This window comes from Rhea americana, unplaced genomic scaffold, assembly GCF_003343005.1.
Source record: "Rhea americana isolate MKP2758 unplaced genomic scaffold, rheAme1 scaffold_49, whole genome shotgun sequence".
Taxonomy (NCBI): domain Eukaryota; kingdom Metazoa; phylum Chordata; class Aves; order Rheiformes; family Rheidae; genus Rhea; species Rhea americana.
Window position 1 is genome coordinate 1,485,298 of NW_028186634.1, and position 20,403 is coordinate 1,505,700.

Here is a 20,403-nt window from a genome sequence, read left to right on the forward strand (position 1 = left end):
TTTTTTTCTTCTCTTTTCTCTTTTACATGCTGGAGTCCTGATGACTTCAGGCCTTCAGTTTTTCTCTCAAGAGTAGAGGACCAGGAAAGGGGAGAAAATCTTGACCTCATGTAGGCTATACACCAACTATAAATAAATGCACATGTTGAAAACATTCTCCTAACTTGTAAGTTTGGCATTTGATTTGTGGCTTTCCATCCTGCCCTATTTTGAAGTGTGGCACCTGGTTTTGCAATGATACCTTGTGTGTGTGTGTATTCAAGAATTAGTGTTCGTATATTATACAGAAAAGTTATATGTGGTGTGTATGAAAGTGCATAGGATAAGTGTAAAAACAAGTACTCTAATTTCTATGAAAATAACTTTCTGGAATAAGCATAGGTTCTAGTTGCAGCTTATCTTGAAGGTTTCAGTACCTTGAAACTCTATTTTTTTAAACAAAGAGGTATTGCCAGGTACAAACTCTTGCAAAATTTCATCACAGTGCATTTCTGCATGTGATGAATGCAGAAACTTGTTTGTTCTTGTTATTCTGTTCTATAAGAAAAATATACAAGCTAATTAATTGTTGTTAAGGGACTATTGTAAGATTGTAATCGTTTATACAAATGAGAAGGGGAAAAAAAAAGTTATTGGGGCATTTATGCAACCTAGGCAAGATACTGGAACTGGTATGGGATTCTGAAAACTTACTGTAATGAGAATTGGAGTCAAAAGTGGTTTTGTAAATCATAGCTTCTGTGTTATGCATGTGAAACAGATGGGCGTGTAAACTCTCTATAATRGCATCTGTGGTAATAGAAAACTATCAAAATAATAGGGCTAACTACTCAGCTCTAYGTAGCTATCAAGGAAATATTTTGATACTAAAAAATCGTGTTTTCTTAGTGCTTTKCAATTTAGAAATTCAGTTACGTTGTCAGTTGGCATTCTTTAGTGCTTTGTAGGCTATAATTTTTATTGGGTCCTGGAAACACAGGAATTAAATGTAAATTAGAATCCCGATTTCAGTAATCGGACAACCTGTTTCAAAAATCTAAACAGCCATTCTCATATGAGCAATTGAAAAAAAAAATGATACTTAAAACAATTTAAAACATGCCAGAAATAGGCACAAGAAGCCACTTTTGTGGCTTTGCTTTTTATCTGGGTGAACTAGTCATGCATAAGGAAAGTTGGTTCGGATAGGACCTTTTGACATGTTACAGGACTCACAAGTGTAACCGGTTGTAGGCCGCAGGGTCGTGTTCTGACTGCATGGCACTGGCCCAGTGTTGTCACCTGYGTGTTGTTAGGGATGATTTACCTGCTGTGTGCTTAGGCAGAAAAGAGAACCTCTAATGGTTTCTTGATGACGTTTAGCCAGAAGTGACCTCAGCGAGGGTGCTGCAAACATAGCCATCCTCACCTTTTGCAGCTTAGTTTAATGTTATAGCACAGCTGAGATTTTCTAGCCTGGTTATATGGACACAGTTTGTCCTTACGTTTACCATACACTGTAACTGTGGCAAAGAGGAAGACTGAGGCATTTGGGAGGCAAGGGGGGAGGGTGTCGTTCTGTGCACTCTTTTCTCAGCAGCAATGCCAGCTTAAAGAGTTCATGCTGCTCTGCTATTTATTTATTTATTTATTTTATTTGATGGCTGCAAGGTAGATCAGTTAGCTGCTGGTTATTTAAAATGTATGTATTTTTGCTGCCTCTGCTGCAGGAGAGTGAGGTAGGGGAGCATGGAGGACAGGTGGAAATTCTTTAAATCAGTATTGGCAGCAAGAAGGGGAAAAAAAAACTATGTGGAACTGTGCCCTTGAAGTGACAGTAATATGGGACACGTGATTTTCTYTTCCTCTGTCAAGCATAATGCCAAGCTCTTCAGGGGCTGGTCTAAAATATAGGATACTGAAAATGTCCATTACTAATTTACATAAACAGTCTATAAACCAGCAGGGTGCTGGGGCAGTAGTCCAAGATTTTGTGACAGTGATCAACAGCTGAGATGTTCTCATATGTTTGAATGCAGGAAAATGCATTTTGGTTTATAAAGTGAGATCAAAATACATTCAYTTTAATGCAGTATCTGGGGTTGTTTTATTATGACTTCCAACTTCTTGTACACTTCCCTCCCCCCTGCCCTTGCTTGTTACAAGATCGTCTTAGCTTATTAAGACTGTCTTCTTTTTGTCTCTTGCTATTCTTTTTCTTTCAATTTAATTCCTTTGGGTTAATTTATGGATTTGAGGTGGGGGGGAGGCTTTTTTTGCTCAGACCTCCACTGGTGTTGGCCAGAGTTTCTAAAACTATTTGGTTACTGGTTTAGATGGCTTAGAAAAGGCTCTTTGGAATCCTAAGCATCATGACTTAGGTTTCAACATGCGGGAAGCTGCAAGGTTTGAAAAACTGTTAAAAGGTTTCAGTATTACAAGGGAAGCAGTTACCTTAATCTGAACTTGAGAAACAATGTTCTTATTGCTGGATATAGCATGGCAGAACAGAAGAAAGGATTATCTTTCAGTCTTGTTTTTATGTACAAGCCTTCTTGAWATTTTGCTGATGTACTGGAACAATGTGGTGTCCTTAATACTGTTTTGTTGTTGTTTTTATTTCCTGTAAGGTTATTGATGGTGGAACTCTCGTCATCAGAGCTAGAGAATTAGGTAATCAAACGTCTCTGTGGTAGTCCTAGATTCTGACTCCTACACTGCTTTCTGTCTCTGGTCTCGGAAATGCAGTGACAAACGGCACTTTTACTGTGGGTAGCAAGTGTCACTTCCTCAGAATAAGACTGGTAAGAACAGTTAACTCATTAGCATTAGTTTCTGTTTTAACCACAGAATAAGCTGATAACTTCAAGGCTGTCCAAGTAACTGTTGGTGCTAACATAATTTTTCTACACAGTTTTGTCCACCAGAAGATGGAATAGCAACAGCAGCCATATACTTCCTTCATTTTGGTTAGGAAAGAAAATGAGAAATCAGCTTATTCTCCATCCCTCTATGATCCTAGCTATGCTATTAATGGAAAGAGTCGTGCTTAACTAGTACAGTGTGGTTTCCTGTGACATATGTAACTACTTGTTATCAACTGAACTGAGGTTTCTAAGGCAACTTTCTATGTTTCCCAATAGCTACAAGTTAATGGATGTAACCACAGACCTGAAATGGAAATGAAATAGTGATCATAAAATTAAGAGCATCCTAGTTAACTGCCTAATTTACCCAGTGCAGAAAGTCTGATGCTCATGCGAAAGTGATGAGGTAGCAAGAGTGCAATAAACTTGTTACTGAGGCTGTTTGTTGTGGCTGGCATATCCTTGAGGAGGCAGTGCATTCAGAGGAGTTGCAAGAGTTTCTGCTAGCTTAATGTATGGCCCATGCACTTAATGAGTCCAGCTCGTGTCCTCTGTGATTAGTACTACCAAGGATTTTTATATATGTAAGCAGTCAGAAAGTCTTTATCCAAATGTAGTCATTGGCTTTACTAGGTCATCAGTTATGACCACCTCCTGGTTTTCAGGAGACTGTTCTGTACTTGAGTTATGYCCTATGGATGTAGTCTCATGTTCTAACAAGATTTTTTTTTTTCCTCTTGGCAGAATAACTTACTTGCATTTATGCCTTGATATGAATATCCTGACTGATACGGGGGTAGARGAATTGTACTCTATTTTAGCAGTGCTTCCAGTTAAAAATTAAGTAAACTTCAGGCTGTGTCTAGTGCCTCAGCTATCTAGGATAGTCCTATTAAAGACAAATATTCCTCTCACGTAAAAGACAAACAGCAATAACAAAAATAAGTTTGCCATATCTTTTGTTGTTTACTGATAAGCAGATGTTTGTCTTTAACTGAGGCATGGGTCTGATTTATTATTCCTTACAGAGCTGAGATGAATTTTCCTGATGCAAGCTACCTCTTCATAGTATAGAATTGCAGCAGCATTGTATATTACTTCCAGCTAGTACAAGTCTTCCTAGGAAATGAAGTTTAGAGCAAAACACTTTAGATAGAACTAATCCAAAAGTTGGAATTCAGAAAATTCTGAAAAATGCGGTTCTTACTCCATCCCTCCCTGGCCTGGAAGGGATTCTTACCTCTAACCTGTTGCCTTGTAAACAAAGGGTATGAATCCATGAACTGGTTGCTGTGAATTAACCRTGGCATGCCCTAGCAACATGTTGGCTGCTCTACAATAAGAGGTACCTCACTCTTTACTGAAGAAATGAATAAAAGCTAGTTTTAGACGGGGGGGGGAATCAACAGCTGAAAGATAATCATCTTGTTTCTTGCAGGTCCCATGCTGTTCTGAGACCTGCTGCTTGGAGGGGTGGTAATCATCATTGCTTTGACTGTTTCAAGATTCCTTTCACCCGCTATCAGTCACAAGCTGGTAAGAACTGTAGTTAATTATGCTGTTTATTTTTCTCTCTGCAGATGTTATGTGTCTATTTCATTTCAGACTGGAACCTGCTTTAGGTGGAGGATGGAGCATGTCTGGCCAGGTGGTTCCCAGTGTGGTTTCTGAGGCTGTACTGATGCTTCCTCCTGGGATCAGAGGCACTTTGGRCAGCGTAACCATAGCCATGGAGTTGGATGTGTGCCCCGCTGGCTTAGAGCACATGTGGTTGGTTCCCTTGGTGGAGCTGCTTCTGGTCATGTGAGTAAGCAGCATTAAATGTGAGGTGGATTGTTCTGGTGAGCAATTAGTTTTCTTAGTCCTGTTTTGGTGTTAGTTACCTACTAAATGATATAACCTAGAACTTATSATAAGTTCTGAATTCCATCGCACTAACTTAGAGAGGTAGAGATCACTTCCATCTTCTTTTAATGGTGACCAGAAAACTATGGCTAAAATAAAAAATATAATTATCCTTATTACTACAACTAATTATACTATAGTAATAGKAACTGCAGGACCCCTTTATGTTAGATGCCGAGTAGCACAGATACAGAATGAGAGAGAACCTTGTCCATGAACAAATCTAAAGCTATCATAGAATCATAGATTGGTAAGGTTGGAAGAGACCTCTGGAGATCATCTAGTCAAACCCTCAACGTGGCCCATATGGGGATTGAACCTATGACCTTGGCATTAGCAGCACCACACTCTAACCAACTGAGCTGAATCTGCCCCCCAATCCTGTATTAGCTTTCATTTTTTGTCTTATTTCTGGGGTGTATACCTGGTTGGCCTTCTGCAGATTTTAGTGATGTATTCATTTTCAAACTGACCATTTTAAACTTTATAAAACAAGTCCATTTGAAACAGCAGTTTCTTTGATCAGACACAGATTTACTGTTCTAGGGGAGATACTGTATTTGACAAGTGAAATTTTATATGATAAAGYTTATCTCACCTCATCATTTCCAACCCTAACTTAACACTAGATTTTTTTTTATCCTTTCACTTACAAACACACAGACAGTCTTTTTTATTACTTTTTAAAGTTCTAAATGATCAGAAACTTGCTCAGTCAGGTTCAGCTTTTAATTTCTCTGTAAGAGTTTCTGAATTGATGAGCTAAATAGCTTTATCTGGAAACAGGAACACTTGGACCTCGATGCAGCAAAATACTTATACAAATGCTTATGTCTATGCCTGCTTGCTTTTGAACTTGTCTATTGTATAYACCTTACAGGAATATATACTTTTTTTAAAGCAAACCAGTGATTTGGGACTTTAGGTTAACAATTGGGGAAGGAAGGCTTCCTTGAATTTCAGCTTTACATTGACTTAAGAAAAAAAGATAAATTTTTATTCTGTGGAGAAAATGAGGGAGCTTAGCTTCAAAAGACAGATTTCAATGTCTTGAAAGTGGAGAGAAATGTGGAGGCTGGTAGAAGACCTGCAGATCACTTCAGTCTTGAGGCAACATGGAGAAGTTGTGGAGAAGACAAGTGGAATGGTATCTTGCCTAAGGAGGAGGAAAGACATCTAAACTGATGCAAGCTATTTTTGTAATCCCATTGCAGGAGTGGCTTGGAAATGACATAGTAAGGAACAGGAAGAAACAAGAACAACAAGATTAGGGTACTGCAGTTGGAAAAAGTACCATGTTTACAGCACTCTTTTGAGCCTCTGATTCTGTTAATTGGAACATTAAAAAGGTAGAAAAAAGGCTTTTGGTAAAGGATGTGCAGTGTATATATTTAATACCAATCTTTTACATAGGTTTTTTTCCAGGTTGTGTGCAGTTTTATGTAATACCATTGCCAYTACACAGGAGAACAATAGCACCTGAGTGTTTGGCAAAGACTAGACATCCACCACTATTTAAGATTGAAATAGTAATTTAAAAAAGAAGCTACATTAATTTAAAATCATATCTACTGCTTTCCTGTCATAATTATATGTATATAATTGCTGCTCAGTTATTTGGGGGAATAGCAATAAATAAGAGGGGTTTTGTTTTGTAGTGTTCGGGTTTTTTTGTTTTGCTTTTTTGCAAAYCTTTGACTGATGGAGGGAAGTCAGCAGTGGTGTTTCACAGTTTTTACCAGGTTGTCACTTGATGCTACCATAAATGATTCCCTCAAAGGAGTAGAAGGTGATGTGAGAAAGTTTGTAATTAACAGTGGATTATTTAGAGTATTAAAACTGAAAGCTGACCTTCAATTTGAAAGCTGCAAAAGGATCTCATAATACTTAGCAACTGGTGATAAAGCAGCAAATGATATGCTGATGTAAAGTGATTCCTCTTGAGGAAGAGCAGTCTTAATTTTACATCCAGGATAACAGACTCTGAACTCTTCCTGTTATTGCTCAGGCTGTGAAATTGCTAGGAAAATGAGAACAAATGCACAGGATTGTTGCTGCATAAATTCATGGTACACCTGTATCTTAAATATAGCATGCACCTACTATATTTCATCTGAGACAAACAGAAGACTAAAAGACTACAGAAAAAGGCAACAAGGATGAGCACTGGCGTGGAATGGCTTCTGCACTGGAAGCCTGCAGGAGAGATGACACTGGGACAGAGATGGCAGAGCTTTACCTTCAACATGCCACTATTTTATGAATAATAAAGACATGTTTGCTATTTCTTTTCACTCAAGAAAAAAAATCAAATGATCAAGTGGCAAATTTGAAACAAATCAGTGTTTCTTTCTCCCATTTAGGACACAGTTAAAGTGGATTCAAAAAGGTATCTAAATATTTTCATGGAAGAATTCATTTAAGGCAGACTGTAAAAACTTCTCTCTCGGGGTGTCCCTGAACTATAGATCACTGGAAGCTGGGATAGCTTTATATAGCTATATATCTTAATTCTCATGCAGTTCTCTGTTGGAGACAGAATATTGGGCAGAATTGATATTTTGGCTGAATCAGTATGACTGCTATGCTATTATGTTACAGGATTTATTATCTGCTCTTTTTCATGGTTTTATATCTAATGTTTTTTTAAATGTGTGATGTGGRGAAAGCATAGCTGTCTAGTGCAGCAGTGGTAGAGCAGGAGGCTAGGTGTGAGTTGAGATAAGAAGAAGAAAAATAAGATAAAATGAGATTAATGAGGAATGTGCTGAACACTGCCACCTATGTTCTGTTGGTGTTGCACATTGCAGCTTCTTAGCTCTGTCTAACTTTGATTTGCAATCCAGCCTATAAGGTAGAACCGCTTCACAGAGTAAAGTGTAAACTGTTCTCTSTTTTGTAGAAAGATGTGGTAGGATTCTGACTGCTCTCCAAGAGACTGAAATTCAGAGCATGCTTTTCAGTTTTTGTTGTGTGAAGTACAGTTCTGCTCTTTGGGCACTGGGGATGAAAAGTGCTATTATCTTGTTTTGGTCATTAATTGCATAAACCTAAAAAGGCCTTTCTTCTGCTTTTAAATTAGTGCTTGGTTCCTGGTGAGAATCTGTTTTCAATTGCAGCCAAAATAATAATGAAGGCCATTAGCAGAACATGAGGTTGTAACTGAAAAATATAAAGTGCATAGCTGAAATTACCAATCCTAATAAAAATCCAAAGGAGAAGGGAAGCACAAGTGAGTGCAAGTGGATGCAACTGTGACCAAGTTAAATGTGTGATTGAGAGTGTACAGAGATATTGGTACAATTGTAATGCTGTTGAGTGCACAAGTGAGTGCACAGATGTGAGCTAGTGTGCAAGTGAATGTATGTGTGAGAGTGCTTTCAGGAAGAATGTTGAGTTTTTGAACTGTAATTTATGGCTTTTCCTTTGTGCCCTGCAGATATGATTGGGGAGAAGYGGCACGTATTCCCCAGTCTTCTACATGTTCAGATTCTATTAATTTTCCCTGCTACTGTTACAAAAGAATTGTGCTGAAGACCAAATAATCAAGCAAAACCATAGCAAGAGCATTTCCAGTGTGAAGGCCATGCCTGCAATCTTTCTAGATATACCAGAGAGCAATGCTCCCTTCTTTGGTCCACTAGTTATTGCTGAAATGACATGCACACTTGTGGATATCTGCAGAGTATTGTTGACAATATTTACAGTTTTGGAAGCTGAAAACGGAAAATCAGGCTTATTGGGTGTTTGTGTGCTCATGAGAACAATGAGTTAAAGACTAAAGGGATATTTGTTCCCCCTTTCATTGTGAGGAAGCAATATTTAGCAAAATGTGGTGTTAATGTCCTTGTTGGACCCCAATATTGCTTTGCTCCTGAAAAATTTGTGAGGAAACCTGAATGTTACAAGAACAGGAGGGGACTATTGCAAGTTGTGCTCCATCCAGCATTGTATTGGACTCTAACAATCAGGAAACATTTTGTCTCCTTCAGAAATGAAACATGTTCTCTTCAGCAGTTGTGTTGTGAGCCAGAGATGTAAGTGACCTGTGGCAGGGGGTGACTTTGTTACAGAAAGGGAAATCATCCCAATTTTTCCTTTCTTTGGTGGCATTTTGAAGAGATTTCRTTAAAAGATGAGCCAGAGAATTTGCATGTTTTGTATTGACCTACATAAGCCCTAGCTAGGTGTGGGAATGACTTAGAAATTGTTTCAGTGTGCTTACATCACCCCTTGTGCTTTTTCAACCACTGATCTTTATTCTTCTGTCAATTCATATGTCTAATACTGCATTACAGATATTTTTCTCCCTTCCAAAAATATTCAGAAAAAATCAATGGAGGAGAATAAATCTGAAAGAGCATTGTCTGTACTTTGCTTGCTAGTGCCAAACTGTATGGCTAGAAAATGGAAATGCAGACTTCTGCCTACTGCAGAAGAATGAAAATAAATCATAATGCGAGGTCATACAAAAGAAATTGTTTATTCTGGAGTTGGAAAATTGACAGACCAATACAATATTTTCTTAAATATCTTGAACTTTATTTCAAAAGACGGAATCTATATAAACACTTGTTTTAGTATCTGATAACTTCCTGTCCAAAACAGATAYCTTCTAGAACTGTGGTTGACCTGAATGGTCCATGTCTCTGGGAGGATGGAAGGGCAGGCAGGCATGAGGAGGCAAAGTTGGAAACAGTGTAAAGAACTCTGTATACAAAAAAAATTAAGATTGCTACAGACTCATGCAGCTGGCACTCGTTTTAAAGAATGTTTTCTGCAGAAGTTAGCGATGTGAAAATTAACTCTCTAAAATATTTTAGAGACAACAATTGACTATTGTGCACATAAATGTTCATCACACAATAGTTACTTATAGATGCTATTTCTGCTTATAGGAGTTTTTAACATGAAATGTTTTACAGTACTTAGGCTTCGCACTAGTTCTGTGAAATAGGTGAATGTTAAAATCAAGAGTTCCATAGACTGTGAAATGAGTTATTTTGTTGTGCAGCAAGTTCCACCCTATGAATAAAATTCAAGCTGTGATTCTAGATTTATTGATACAATTCAGAAGTGGAAAAGCAGCACTGTGAATACGTAAGAGCTTCCTAAATTTGGCTGTCATACATGCAGTCAACATTTCTAGTGTTGGCTTTGCCCAAACTGGGGGGTGTGCAGATTAGCTGACCTGCTTATTGACGCTTTCAGTGTGCAGGTACATACGTGAACACGCACAACTGATTTCTTCCCATGCATGCATGAGCTCTATTCCAAGTTGTTAGGTGAGTTGCAACATTTAGTAATGCTGTTTGCTTCTTTCTGCTGTGGGCTTGAGATGGCTCGTACTACCTTTCTTTATGACACTTGCTGTAATTAATGGAAATAGTGTGTTATGAAAGACAGTGGAGATGAAAATAGCAGTGCGGCAGAATGACCTTTAAAATAGATCAGGACAACAATTCTTCTCTTGGACCTTATCTCCTTTATTTATACTACTGTTTCTTCTGGCCAAACTCCCACAATGCTGCCCTGCCACTCTCTGTGCCTTCTCCCCTCTCCTCCACCAAGCTGTTGCCTACAACATAAAAGCTTTCATCGGTATATCTGAAAGCCCTTTGTAGTTACTGTGTTTCACAAAAACCACAGTTATCTGAGGTCCATTTTGCAGGCTGGTAAACTGAAGCCAAGATAAACTAGTTCACCCAAATAAACTGGATCCGTTGTAATTGTTATCAAACTTGTGGAAGTGTGAACCTCAGGCTGCAATCTGTAACTTAATTTCAGAAATGGAGTAGGTTTGGATGCTTCATTACCAGAGGCTTAGAGCAGAGGACTCAACAAATGCTTTACAGGACAAAAGGCAACAGGCACAAACTGAAACACAATAGGAGGAAGAACTTACTTGCTGTGGGAGTGACAGAGCACTGGAACCTAGTGGAGCAAGCTGGAACGAGCTCTAGGTGACCATGCTGGAGCAGGGGGTTTGGACTAGATGATCTTCAGAGGTCCCTTCCGTCTCAACCATTCTGCGATTCTTTTTATAAAACATGTATAAGCCTCTTCCCAAAGCTGTGTGAACCTCTGCTACCCCTGCCAGCCCTTTCTAAGTGACACCCTTCCCCAGTCCACCCAAATTGCACAAGCTCCTTGTTGGGTAGAATAACTAGACCTGCAGGGATAGAAACRAATTTGATCCTTTTAATGCAGCCATGAGGCTATATCATTTGGTCCTGAGGCAAAGCTCCCTTTAGATGAATGACTGCAGAGATGGTGCCCCTCACTGGACTCAATTCTTGCCTAAGAATTGGTATCTTCTGTGCATCAAAATATTCTGACTTTTGTAATATTAAGGCTTAGTGTAGATTGCAATTATGTAATATGATTGTTTGAGGGCTTGCAAAGCCAGTAAAGATGCCAGCATTGGATTTCCGCAAATCCTCATTTGCAGCAACAGTCCAAAGCATTCATCCCCAGTAGTTAATGATCATAGAGGGATGTACGTTTTAAGCATGAGTATTAAAAATGCTTTAAATAAAAGCTGTCTGGCACATCTGTCTGCCTTTGCCAGAGCGTGGTGCTGCTARTGCCAAGGTCATGGGTTCAATCCCTGYATGGGCTATGCTGAGGGTTGGACTAGATGATCTCCAGAGGTCCCTTCCAACCTTACCATTCTGTGATTCTATGATTATGCTAGCAGCATGTTTGTCTTTGAACTCCTTTTGTTTGCAAAGTGTTAATTGTGTTCCACTAGTACTTTCTAGTCTTGCTGTCCATTCTATGTATGCTTAGTTTGGAGCATAATACAGCATTARAAATTAATGATTTCTAATGAGTTAGTCTTCAGTGTTACAGAAGTCTGTACTGACTAGAAAAGGAGGTGGCCTGGGTCCCCACAATGCAAGGTGGTGGAATAGCTGTGTGCCTATTAGAGAAAAGAAAAAAAGGAAAGGAAGTACAGCAGTTATGCTCCAGAGGCTTACTGAATTTTTAGAAATGTGGTATTTGAAATGAAATTCAGAAATGAAAAGGATTTTCTGAGTCAAATTTAGGGCTAAAAGGAAATATTTGTATTTGGAAACAAGCCTTATGGCTTGCTGCTTTTTTTTTTTTTTTTTTTTTTTTTTTTTTTTTTTTTTTTTTTTTTTTTTTTTTTTTTTAGACTGAATATATTCAAGGATTTGCTGCAAATCCCCTGCAGTGAGAGGTCACAGGGAGCCTTAACAGATTACATTGATGCATGTCACAGAAACAGATAGTTTCAGCTTTTTGTTCTGTGTACCCTCGTCTATTTGAATGCAGCATAAATTTTGGGACTGTGTCTAACCAATTTCAAACTTCCAGGGAACATTTTAGGTATCATTGAGATCAGCCCTGCTAATTTTAGTGCAAATGGGAAATGAGTAAAGCTTAATTTTGACTCAAATCAAATAAAGAACTTAAAAAAAAAAAAAATTCAGAGTAAATGTTCTACATTTGTTAGGCTGTCTTTTTCCCTAGAAAACTGTGTGGTAACTATAGAGCTAAAGAAATTATACCACTTAGAAGTGGTATAATTGAGAACAAATTTTAGCACAAATCCTAGAGTTTGGAATAGTCAGGCTAGCAATAGTTCCAGGAGAAAGGAGGGGAAATTCTTTCAAATCCATATCTTTGTCCCTTAAGGAAAGCAGTACTAATGCACTCTACACATACTTGAAGACATCCAGGAAGGAATTCTCTAAAATGCCTGTGAAGATGACAGCTGATGTTTTAAAAACAGGATTAGACTGTTTTCAACCCTGAAAATACAAGAAACAATCAGTTGTAGTCTCTTAACCAGAGATTGGTGGTGRTCAGTACTAGATATTTTCTGCTGCTTGTGGAAAGTAGATTAGGTAGGAACTAAATTTGTAGTACTTCAAWAAGTGGTAGAGCCATAATAAGACTAGCATATTCATTTTTTTGCTCAGATTTTAAATCTCATGAAGACTTCTATTTTTATTTAAAGAAAATTTGTGGTTTACTGTTCTTCTGACTTAAACCTTATGGCTCTTTCAAGATTTTTAATGTCAGATAGAAGATAGGTATTTTATTATACAACCTGATGACCAGGTTAGAGTTGRATTCACTTTCAATAACATGATCCTAGGAAGGAAAAAATGAGCTCACTGACAGAATATGAACAAACAGCTGRAGGACTTTACATTAGTTTGGTATTTTGACAATCTTTTACAGGTCAAGGATTCAGCTGGGTACCTTTAGGCTTGGGACAMAGCTAAGATGTTACAGTTGGATTCATCCATTGATTTTAGTGGAAAAAAMCAAGATTTTTGTTCCGTTTCAGGCTGTTCTAAATGAAGCTAGAGCAAAATATCTATTGACTTTTTTTAATAGAAAATCAAGATTATGCTTAATGCTGTGTGAAGAACTGTGGTATCATTCTTGGGTGAGAAACTTCTGCTCTCCCAAAGGACTATGCAGTACTGTAAGAGAAGTAATATCTGTGGGTGACATGTATGCAATGTAATCTCTCCCCCTTCCTCCCCCCCCCAAAGATTTAGAGTTTAGTTAAAATGAGATAGTTAAAGATTTTTCTGTTAAAATGTTTTGGAGAGTCACCAGTCTACGTTTTTACTACACAAGTGTCAACTTACACACTTGCTGCACTGCAAAATGCAGCACTTTGTTATGAAAAATTAGGTACTGGAATACAGGTAGAATTAGCCTGTGACGCTATTGAAATGCCATTCCTGTATCTGTATCTTCCATATCCTTCAGCTATTCTCATGACCATATTTCTCAAGCAAATGCCAACTACGATTTAAAACTTAATATTACATTTATATTTGGGAAATAAGTTACAAGTCACTTTTCTTAATGCTCTTACTAGATTTGGCAAATGCTCTAATACTGCCCAGGTGCTGCCCTTAATTAGGATAAGTGTTGTATTTCTCTGTGTGCTGATGCATCACTGCTTCATTGTAGAAGAATGACTGTAGTCCTGAGAACCTTTGTCAGGTAGGCAATTTCTCTCTCACCTTTGGAAGATGAGAAGCACGTGCCTAATGTGTTCTGCAAGCCCATTCTCAGGTGCATAATTCTGGTCCTGACAGAATTCCTGTTGTATTCATCATGGCTGTTCTAATGGATAAGGCATATCCATGAAGATGGCACTAATGACGAGGCCCGAGCTGTGTAGTATGCAGACCTACTTCTTGAAGCTTCTCAGTGTGTGGGTGCATACACGAGCATTGCTGATTTCCTCCCGTGTATGCATGAGCTCCATCCCAAGCTGTTAGGTGAATGGCAATGTGTAGTAATGCTGTTTGCTTCTTTCTGCTGTGGGCTTGGCTACTGCAGTCAAGTGCAGGAAAGTCCTCCACTGAACAGAGGTTATGTTGATGACAATACTCAGTTTTGTTCCTCACATGCATGGTTGTTTCTGCTTATGAAGGTAAACAGCAAAAACAAACTATAAATGCTTCTGAATAATGTGCCAGTACTCTGGTCGTACAAAACTGTCAATAAGTATTAAGTACAAGATGTTTTTTCTTTTAACTAACTAAAGCATCTTATCARGGATTTCAGGTATTTTAAATCTGCTGTTTACAGAACATCCATTAGATAAAATCTGAGTTTGAATCATTGACCCCCCCCACCTGAAAAATAATTTTACAAATGTCCTCAAGCAAACATATTGTGCACTTGACTTACCCTGTTAAAACTACAAGAACTGTATRCTAAAATAGAAGGGTTGAGAGCCAAATCTAGGACAGCATCAGAGTTGGACAGAGACMTGAAAAGCACCACAGTGAATTTGCAGTGTATATTGCTGAGAAGAAAATAATGCATGCAATTACAAACAAATGCATGACACAATGCTGATGTTTTTCTGTAGCAGAATATTCTCTTTGACTTGCAATACTTAAAGAAAARCTCTGAAATTGTTAGCAGTTAACATAGTTTTACTACAGGAAACTTCATGTGATTAGCTCATACCAGAATGGAAATGCCAGAATTTTTTTGGTGAGAACTGGACTCTTGCATGGTGCTGCTGGGATTTGGGCAGCTGGTAGAAGGCTTTATAACCTTTTTCTCAGCAGCCTTCCTCAGTGGAATAGTATGGATGTCCTGCAAGAAGATCACCGTGAAAGTCTGTCGTCTTTTGCTGTTTTTTAGTTTTAATTATTACTTTTGTTCTTTGAAACAGGATAATCTAGGCAAGTGTTCTAATAACCATGAAGTTTTATCATCCTCCATCTTTGGATGCCTGATTAAGTGTGACTCTTTGATTGGGATCTTAAATACCTAGCTTGCCAGAAGCTTTCCCAATTATCTTTGATTACCTTTACCTAAGGAATGATGACTATTTCCAGGTGCATATCCTGTTGTCCACAGTTCCTCAGGTTTTTCCTGGCATCGTTCTTACATTAATAGTCCTAACCAAGGTATACTATGAACTACCAACTGTCCCATGGTACCTCCTTAGTATATTGTAGCGCTGACAAAGCTTCTACATGCATTTTCTAACTTTTCTATTCTTAGAAATTCTCCTCTAACTCTTCCATTTTAGGAATATTCAAAAGCTTCATTTTTAATTGAAACCTTTAAATAATAAAAACTTTGCCTCTATTTAGTGGAATGCTTTCATTGCTATCCAAAGAAACTTTCATGTAGTTTCTTCTGTTTATATAAACTATAAAAAGTTGCATGCAAAAACTTTAAAAAGTGAAAAATGTCCAGATAAAGTTACCACGAAATAGTTACAGTAAAACAAGTAATGTGTTATGTTGTTTTGAGTCTTCAGTTCCCTGGTGCAGTAGCTATTCTAGACATGTCTTATTTGGGGGGGGAAAATGAGGTAAATATGAAGGATCATGTTGAATTTCCAGTGTATGTCCTCTTTTAAAAAAATGTTTAAATTTTGTGGGGRCATATCTGTCTGTTTCCAGATCTGTAAAAGTATTTTAGCTTCTAATGCCTAATTTCTCATTTACTGAAGCAGGACCCTGGGTCCTAAGAAATTAACCTGAGTTTAATATTGTACTTGAAACTATTGGCAGTCCCTTTTGATGTAGGGCTTTTGTTTCAGCCTTGAATGTGTATTTCTCATGCATATATATTCTTATGTATGTATATATAGTTAGCTGAAATTAACCTTATTGTATAGATTGTATAGATATGAGCCTGCATATAGACTTTATACATAGCGAAAACACAAACTATTGCATAGCAAAGAAACAAAAACAACCACAGCTTATTTTTCATTCAAGCAGAAATTAATACTTACACTGATATCCCCATTCTCCCTGATAGAAATCCACAATGAAATATTAATAGCAATGTACTGTTGAGTAGACACTTGCTGATGTAGGCAATAGCTACTTAAGCCTAAGCAAACACTCAGAGCAAGAAAAGTGAGTATTAATACTCAAGTCCAGAATTACCAAGAAGAGCCATTCAATGAGATTAATCTAAGAAATTATACTGAATGACCAGAAGGTGTGTTTTTGAGGAAATAACCCCTTCTTTTGCTGCTGCTGCTGTTTTTTTTTTTTTTTTTTTTTTAAAAAAAAAAAAAAAAAAAAAAAAAACTGTCTCCCTCTGCTGGTTTTAGGAAAAAGGTGTTTATAGAGACTAAAAAAAAAATCTAGCTAAAATATTGATCATCCAATATTCCAGAATTAATGCTTAAAACTTGTTTACTTTACAATCACAGTCACCTTGAGAACACTGTAACTGTATTAGAACTATTAGTTAAATATAAGTTAATCTTCTAGTTTTCCTGAAGAGCAGCCTAATACTGGGATCCTAAGTGTATGTGAATAATTTTMTTTCATGAGTAGACTGAGTTAAAGTAATATATTTTATTCCATATTAAGCTGCTTCAAGCAAACTAAACTGGTTTTACTGTACTTAGAACTTACAGCCTATAAGGCTTTTGAAGGCCCTACATACAAGATTGACAACTGCAGAGGRTTTTGTTGAATCGCACTGGGGCTGCAGTGTTGAGGCTGGCTGGCTGGGGGTCAGTGCGCTGGCCTAGTCAGACTGCAGAGCTGCCTGCCTCACCAAGCTGTGGGTTCCTGCAGTGCCCCATGCCCCTACTGTGAAATGCCAGCTCTCTCCATAACTGCTCCACAAAGCAGCARGAAGTCCTTTCCTGCCCTGTGCGAGGGAGAGTGCATCTGCAGGATGGATGAATTGCTGTTCTAGAGTCCCCATGTTGATGCTGAGGAACAAATGTTGTGTGTTTTTTTTTTTTTTTTTTTAATATATGCACTGCACAAAGTAGGAATCAAACTGCAACAGAGCTTTATTTTAGAGTTGTACTAAACCAAGTTTAGTAAACCAATATTGTTCTGAATCTTCAGTTCCCTGGTGTAGCGGCTCTGAGCAAGTTGGCAGAATGTCAAGGATCTGACCACTGCTTGTTTCTGTACTGTGTATGTGTACTGGTATCTGTAGTGAGATTTTTTTTTCCTTATTACAATATGCTCTGTCCTAGTTTCAGAGGAAGGAAACATTTGTCCTTTAATAATCGACATGCTCTGCTAACAATTTCTCATTCACAAACAGTACCCTTTAACAATAGATACTAAGTTTATTCCTTCCAATTAATTAAAAGCAAGTAGCAATTCCAATAGTACAATTAYAGCATTGATCTGTTAAATTGGAATGTTTACATGTCTTAGGTTGAGAAGAAAATTAAGGCAGTTAAAGATTTTTACTTTCCTTGTGTTATAGTCACCAWAACATGTTAGCTATATGTAACAGAATATAACAATCCTTTTGAGCTTGGTATATATCAAGCATTGTATCTGAAGTGGTGTTCCAAAAGGCATTTGCCAGGTGCAGTTTGACTTACAGTTTATCAGACAGTTAATACTAGTATTCATATAGTTAGTTATACAAGTTTGACTTTTGCATATGTTACTTTGGGATTCTTCCATGAAATCTGGCCTGAGTATCAGGGATGGTGAGAACAGCACTTGGTTTACCAAATAAATAAGATTTTTTTTTTAATCTGTAATATGCAATTTAAATTTTAATAAAAATGACAATACAATTATGTGGCTTTTTACTGCTTGCCTATCTGCAACACATGCTACACATGATTCTTACAAAGTATCTTTGCCAAAAATCTGAAAACTTTTAGAAGTACTGTGGTATTTGGTCAATGTATCACAGACAGCAGTCTCACTACCTTGTTACTATATATGCTGAGGCACACAAGTTGCGTATTGTGTTTACATGGGCATTTTACTTCCTGTGTGTGTGTGTGTGTATATATATATATACACACATAAAAAAATACTTTAAAACTGATGTCATTGTTTTGTGTGGGAATGTGTAACTTGTAATTATCCATTCATAAGCAAGTTTGCGGGCTATGTCATTGTTCCCTTCATCAACCTGACTAACTATAGGATAGTAGCATTTTTACCTACAAGTTGGGCTTCTATGTAGTTACCTCTCCAGAAGCAGGGGTATTTTGGCCAGCCATCGGTAAAGTTCAGGCTATGGAGAATGTTATCTGGGAGTCTTACACACAAATGGCTGTTGTAAAAAGCTGGATGCTACTGTTTCCAGAGAGTACACAAAAACTGGTATATAATTTGAATGTAGCTGAGAAACTATGAAAGCAGAGGCAGAAATAGTCTGAAGAGTGACTCTAAAACCAGTAAGGGATGAAAGCAAAGGAAGAAATAACATTCACTTTGTATTTAATGTGATATAAGGAAATAGTACCAATATAACAAAGCACATTAACAATATTAAATATATTTTTTAAAATATTAAATGTTAATATTTTTACAGTAAGATTTATCATAAGACTGATAAGACTTGGTATTAGTCTAATGAAAATAGTTCTGCACTAAGAATGAATCACATGATCTTTTCTGTCTCAACTTTTGTGAGTCATATTTGACACAGACATGGACTGTCATATATTAGCTAATATTATTATGAAGGATGTTAGTCAATCAAATGGTCATGCATCTTGCTGCAATTGTTGAATAAGGTAGCAGACTTTTACTTAGGCTGAGCAGATTAATGCTCCTTTGTTTAGTGATAGATGAAACCAAGAAAAAGGCTGTCCAGGGGCTAAACCCTGTGGTCAGTTATGGGGGAATGTAATATAGAACAATTTAATATGACACTGGTGTTAGAGGAAAAGCAGCACAGAGCACAACAGAAAAGATGGCCAGTAAGTGTAACAGCTAGGACAAAAAAACCTTAAAATGCAGTCCTGGAARAAAGTGTATTTTATAGGCTGCTTTCTAGAAAGAAACGTAGACCTTAGGGCAAAGTGGCTGTTCTCTATTGATATTCCAATCTTTGTTCAGAAGTCAGAATTTAATGCTCATTGATTGTAAATAATGGAATGGCATTAGCAAGCATTAACTCCTCCTCTTAACTGGCAACTTGAAAATGTCTTAACAGCTTAGATCAGTCAGTTAGTAAAAGCTTTTGTAGTCCTTTTTGTCCTTGTAGTAAAAGAGTCRTGCCTATGATCCTTCTACAAAATGCATTTTGTATCAGCCTCCTGAGCCTTGATTGCACATACTGAAGTCACCTGCGAGGCTGTCATTGACTTTAATAATACTAGATCAGGACTTATCCTACAGAAAAGGGTTAGATGCTAAAGTGGTGGGTGTATATAAAGAATCACATATAAAATGTCACTGACAATAGTATTTATAACCAAGCTGTTCATATTGTGGTGTCCAAACTGCCACTTTCACATGTTCTTTTTTTTTTGTGCATTCTATTCTTCAGTGTATTAAAATAACTGAATGAAATAGTCATAAACTGAATCATTCAATTATTGTAAGTAGTACCATCTGAAGTGGAAGGAATACAAGGTTATTCTCTCTGGAATTCTTTTGCTGCTAGACTAAAAATCATAGTTACTTTTAGATGCCTATTACAGCTTTTTACTTGATTGTAGGCGATGGGCCTTCCATAAGCTTTGCAAAAATGCCCCAAGTAATACTTCTGAATATATTCAARGGCTCATCTTCTTTTGAAGCTTTATGAAGGTCAAACCAAAATACTGTCTTTTAGAAATGTGCTGATAGTTTCAGGAGGGTTGGAGTTGTAAATACTGGTCTGCAGGGCACGGTGAAGTAGCTTCCGAAGTTATATTAAGCGAAATTCTGTTTAACAGAACACGATGTTCCTAACCACTGAAGTCAACTGGCAAATGATGAAAATACGTATTTCTCCCCGTGAAGGCCTAGCGCTCTTCCTGCGCTGGCGCGGGCAGCACCCTTCCTCCGCGGCGCGCCGTGGCGGAAGCCCATTGTGCCTCCAGGCGAAGGCCCGCCGCCGAGAAGGGCATTTTTCCCTGCTCGTGCAGCCTTCCAGGATTCCTCCTGCGAGCAGATGGTAAAAGGGCAGGAAATGACGGAGCGGCCCCCGCGGCGCTCACCCTTTCCGCAGGCGGCTGCTCCCTCCGACAGCCGCCCCCGCCCTGCGGGGGGAGGGGGGGGCGCCCCGCTAGTCTCCCCGCGACGGTTATGGCCTCCCGCGCGCCTCTTAACGGTCGCGCTGCTGGCGCCGCACCACAGCGGCCATCTCCGCCGGGGAGGGGGGGAAGSCGGCGCCCTCGGACCCACAGGGCGCGGGCCGGCCTCGCCGCTGCCGGCCTCGCCGCGGAGCC

The 20,403-nt window shown here is 38.2% G+C and overlaps 1 protein-coding gene across 1 annotated transcript in view; it reads left to right on the plus strand.

Moving 5' to 3' along the window:
- Positions 1-4,249: 4,249 nt before the first annotated feature.
- The window catches only part of PIK3C2A (phosphatidylinositol-4-phosphate 3-kinase catalytic subunit type 2 alpha), a 75,448-nt gene continuing 59,294 nt past the window's right edge, over positions 4,250-20,403 (plus strand). Inside the window, exon 1 of the mRNA XM_085317139.1 lies at positions 4,250-4,382. The gene's annotated coding sequence lies outside the window, so the exon portion shown is untranslated. The remainder of the gene's footprint in view (positions 4,383-20,403) is intronic.